This window comes from Cavia porcellus, unplaced genomic scaffold (genome assembly GCF_034190915.1).
Source record: "Cavia porcellus strain 051 isolate PalLab524CR breed Dunkin Hartley unplaced genomic scaffold, mCavPor4.1 scaffold_8, whole genome shotgun sequence".
Taxonomy (NCBI): domain Eukaryota; kingdom Metazoa; phylum Chordata; class Mammalia; order Rodentia; family Caviidae; genus Cavia; species Cavia porcellus.
Genome location: NW_026947491.1, coordinates 29,933,694 through 29,938,329, shown reverse-complemented (window position 1 = coordinate 29,938,329; position 4,636 = coordinate 29,933,694). Strand labels below are relative to the sequence as shown.

The 4,636-nt window shown below is 35.3% G+C and overlaps 1 pseudogene; it reads left to right on the top strand.

Moving 5' to 3' along the window:
• Positions 1-1,721: 1,721 nt before the first annotated feature.
• Positions 1,722-2,432, top strand: LOC100727019 (zinc finger CCHC domain-containing protein 17-like; annotated as a pseudogene).
• Positions 2,433-4,636: the final 2,204 nt, after the last annotated feature.

The following is a 4,636-nucleotide window of genomic DNA, read 5'->3' as shown; positions in this document are numbered from 1 at the left end:
TATTATTTGTTTTTATTGGTTTTAGTCTGTTTCCTATTATTTTATTTCAGTATATGTAAATGCATGGGTGGCTATGTTGAACAAAAGACATTATGGTAGCCATTGTTGATTTTTCTATTGTCTGATTTTGAAGGCAAATAATGCTTTCACTCTTTTGTTTTGATCAGTTTTATACTATTTTGCTTTGTTTCAATTCATTGTGTGTGAAAATATGGACATTTATTTCAAAGAAAACAAGAGATGTTATGGTAGCCATGGTTCATTTCCTGTTTCTTGTTTTGAAATCCTATGTTGCTTGCATTGTTTTGTTCTGATTGGTTTTGTTTTGTTTTAAAATAAAATGAAGAAAAGAAAAATATCTTCAGTTAGTACAAAAGTTTTCACTTTATCATATTTAAAAACAATACCCAAAAATGTTTGAATTCCTCTGCTACATCTTACTGAGTTATGCTGTCCACTGTTAATTCTGTAAAATTTTAGAAATAGGAAACATTACGTTTCTATCTCCTACATGCCTTGAAAGAAATCCTAGGCATTTATTTGAAGAATGAAATAGTCCTGTGATGAACTGTGCATTCAACGTAAGAAAATATTTTTGAACAAAATGTCTCTATGATAACTTTAAAGAGACAACTGAGGAAGTTAAAAAATATATAAGATTATAACCCTTGTCCTCATGAACCAAGAAGGTACATTAGAGGGGAAAGAACTCTAATGTACCAAAAAGGTATGTTAGAGGGGAAAGAACAAACAACGAAAACACGAAGTTTCATGGGAGGCTGTGAAGAACAATTAGACTTATTTTGTAAGAGGGTAAAGTTTGAATAACAAAGCAACTGAAAAAAAGTAAGGAGCATGAATTGATGGAGAATTCAGAACAAAAATAAGTTAAAGAAACAAAAGTAATAACTAAAAGAAGCAAAGTAGATTTGCTTTATTAAATGTGATAACAGGTTATATGGTGGCTTAGAAAAATTGCAAAGGTTCAGAGATTATTGTATCTGTATCAGATGTATCTAGCATTGGAATTTCTTGCTATTTTCTCACATATACAAGGGATAATTAAATGATATGTTGAATGTTTAGATTTGAAGGTAAGAGATATGTAATATTACCATTAATCTCCTTCAAAATATTTGCTCTTGCTTTGTACACACTTATTTCATTGTTCTAAAGTCATCATTTGGGAGTGTCTTTACAAGGTGAGATCAACAATATAGCGAAGGCTGCTGCTGAGTGCCCTCAATGGAAAGCCAGGCCCATAGAATGATTATAATGTATGCTCAGCCACTGTATTCACTCTAGACTGCAGCTTTTCTACAGAGTTAAAATGACTATGAAAGACAACATTTTGAATCAATTCAGAACATCAAGGCAGTCATGATGGTGTAACTAAAGACACTCACCAAAGAGGGTATTCTGCTTCAGGAAGTGGCAAGAACAATGAGATAAGTGCATTGAATGTGAGGGGAGTATTTTGAAGGAGATTAACAGCAAGGTGGGTTTTTTGCCATAACAATTTTTTCATGTAATCATCATATTCATGTAATCATACATCACCAATGTAAATGAACTTTATCCAATTTAAAAGGAAATTGTCCTTACTTTAAGAATAATGTAGGCTGCCTGGGTTTGGTGTTTGAGCAATGCCACAGCTACAATGCCTAGACACCGGAAGTAGCCATAGGAGAAGAGAAATGGAGAGTCAACAGAACATAAAGATGAATTCAGGAAGGCCTGAAACCATGGAAAACTTGCCTGATCTCTACACTATTTTCCAAGGAGAGGTTGCTATGGTGACAGACTATGGAGCCTCTATCAAAACCCCACACTATTGAAAGCGAGGTCTCATGTACCATATTGAACTTTGTCTCCTGTCAAGTGGATCAGCCCTCTAAGGTAGTAGATGTTGGAGACAAAGTGTAGGTGAAGCTTATTGGTGGGGAGATGAAAAATGATAGGATAAAAATATCCCTCTCCATGAAAGTTGTCAACTAAGGAAAGACCTCAATCCAAGAACATTATTATTGAGCAAGAAGAGGAGACAGTAGATGGTCCTTGCAGGATTACACTGGGCAGAAGGTCACCCTCGAAGCTGTCCTTAACACTACCTGAAAGAAGGGTGGCTATAAAGGTTACTTTGCAAAAGATTGTTTCATGCAGCCAGGCGGGACTAAATATTCTCTGAGAAAAAGGAGAAAGAAGAGGCAAAGTCAGCAGAGTTTGAGAAGCCTGACTCCATGAAGAATTGGTCCAGAAAAGAAAGAAGGAAAAGAAGAAAAGGAAACATAGAGACAGAAAGTCATCTGACTCCGACAGCTCAGATTCAGAGAGTGATATATAGACAAAAGGGCAAGGCACACATCAAAAGACAACAGGCAACAAAGAAGAAGAAAAAGAAAATGGAACATAAGAAGAAACACAAGGAATGATAGTAGGAGAGAGTGGGGACAGGAATGGGTGAGAGAATATGGATCCAGGAGCTTTGTGTCTTAAAGCCCTGACCCCTGGAAAGACTTTGTAGCAAGAATATGGCTCCTGATCCCAGTTTCTTCACTCCTAGGGGAGATAGCTTCCCCTCATGCAGCAGGGACGTTTGGGAGTTGAGGTCAAAAGCAGCTGCCTGAATGAATCATTTCCTTATTGCACCTGATCCGTTTGTAAGTGACCCTGCAGCCCACCCATTCGTTCACCCAACTTCTTTCACTCAGCTGGTGGTTTTTTACCCAGATACCACCGCTAGAGCTGGATTCCTTTGCAGGGATTCAGGCTAAAGCCACAGGTACTGCTGTGGAGGTGAGACTGGCTGTAATTGAAGGACAAAGTATTCTTATCAGACTATCGTGGGCCCTTTATAATTCTTTCAGATTCTAGAATAAGATGTTGCCTAGTTACTGACTGGTGACTGAAGACTTTTACCTACCTTTGATTTATGACTCTAGTAGCTACTGATGATTTAAGTCTTCATCTCACCTGATTCTCCTATTCTCTTACCTTTAAAACTTTCTAGAATGATGTACATATGCAGTGTGTAGAGAAGATCTGCAAGGTCATCAAATTTTACCAAGTCCAGTTAGTTAAATTTTCCCCATATTTTAATCCCTAATTTAAATCCCTAATTCATACCGGAATTTCCAAGGACCCCAGAACACAAAGCATTGAGAATTTGGGTTCTGCTTTATGTCTCTCTTTACTCCTTAATCAGATACTTACCTACATTTTTAGTCAGTTTTGCAGTGTGCACTTCCTCTGGGCACCTCCAGGGCAGCAAACACTTTTTTTTATCATACCTGTACTTTCTTTTCTGGTTTTCTGTCATGCTTTTCTGGTTACTGTCATGCTGACTCCAGAGCATGGAGTGATTTAACAAAATAATACATACCACCTGTGTTTGAAACCTTCCACTTTCATAATATTTTACAATAATTATCCACAAGGAAATGGGTTTTATATGTTGAATGACTGCATTTCAATTATATACAAAAAGACTTTATCATTGCATATATCTAAATTGACCCACATAGATAAAACATTTTACTTTTTAACACTGTAGCAATAAAGAATCTAAGCTTCTAACAAATCTATTTTAAAGACTTTTACATAGTCAGGAGTCAGTACTGTCTTTTTACTCAAAAGCTACACTTTGGAGAAACTAAACTTTCTTGTGCAATGGCCAGTTGTTTCTAAAAGAACAAGTTCCTAACAGAGACATCACAAACCATCTTTCTTTTTTTATAAGATCTTATGATTTTTTAATTTTAAAAATATTAAGATAAAAGAGGACATAACAAAACAGATCAAAACAAAACAATTTGAGCAACACAGTGTTTCACTACAAGACCATCCGACATAACAGTAGCTACCATAGTGTCTCTTCCCTTGAAATATTTGAGTATAACTTCATACTATAGCATCAAACATAACAAGATAGTATAAAACCTATTCAAGGGAATGAAAATATTACAGGGCATTAGAACCAACTAACAGAAAATGAACAACGGTTCTATATTATCTCCTTGTTCATAAAAATTTTTGTTTATATTACCACATATAATAAATAAGATACAACATGATAAAACTGAAGGAGACAGAAGAACAAAAGGTTGGTAGGACTTAAAAACAAGATGATATTAAATCAGCACTAGCTATTATATTGTCTTGTTTTCTTCAAAATAGCTGTTCATACCATCACAGACAATAAAATCAAACAACTCAGAATAAAACCATTCCAACTAATGAATGAAAACATTAAAAGTCTTCAAAGCAATATAATGGACAATCATGATTAGCACATACTTTTGTGTATTCTTACACTGGGAGACTATATGGTATTTACATATGTGAGTTTGATTTATTTCGCTTATGAGTATGGTGTCAAGCTGCATCCATTTATTTATAAATATATCAATGTGATCATTCTTTATAGTTGAGCAGTACTCCATTGTATAAAAATATCACAACTTTTTTATCCATTCCTCGGTTGATGGACACTTAGGTTGTTTCCAAGATCTGACTATTACAAACTGTGATGCTATAAACATGGGTCACATATATTACTGTGGTATGATGTTTTCAGTTCTTCTGGAAATATGCCTACAAGTGGAATAGCTGGAACAAATGGGACTTCCAATCCCAC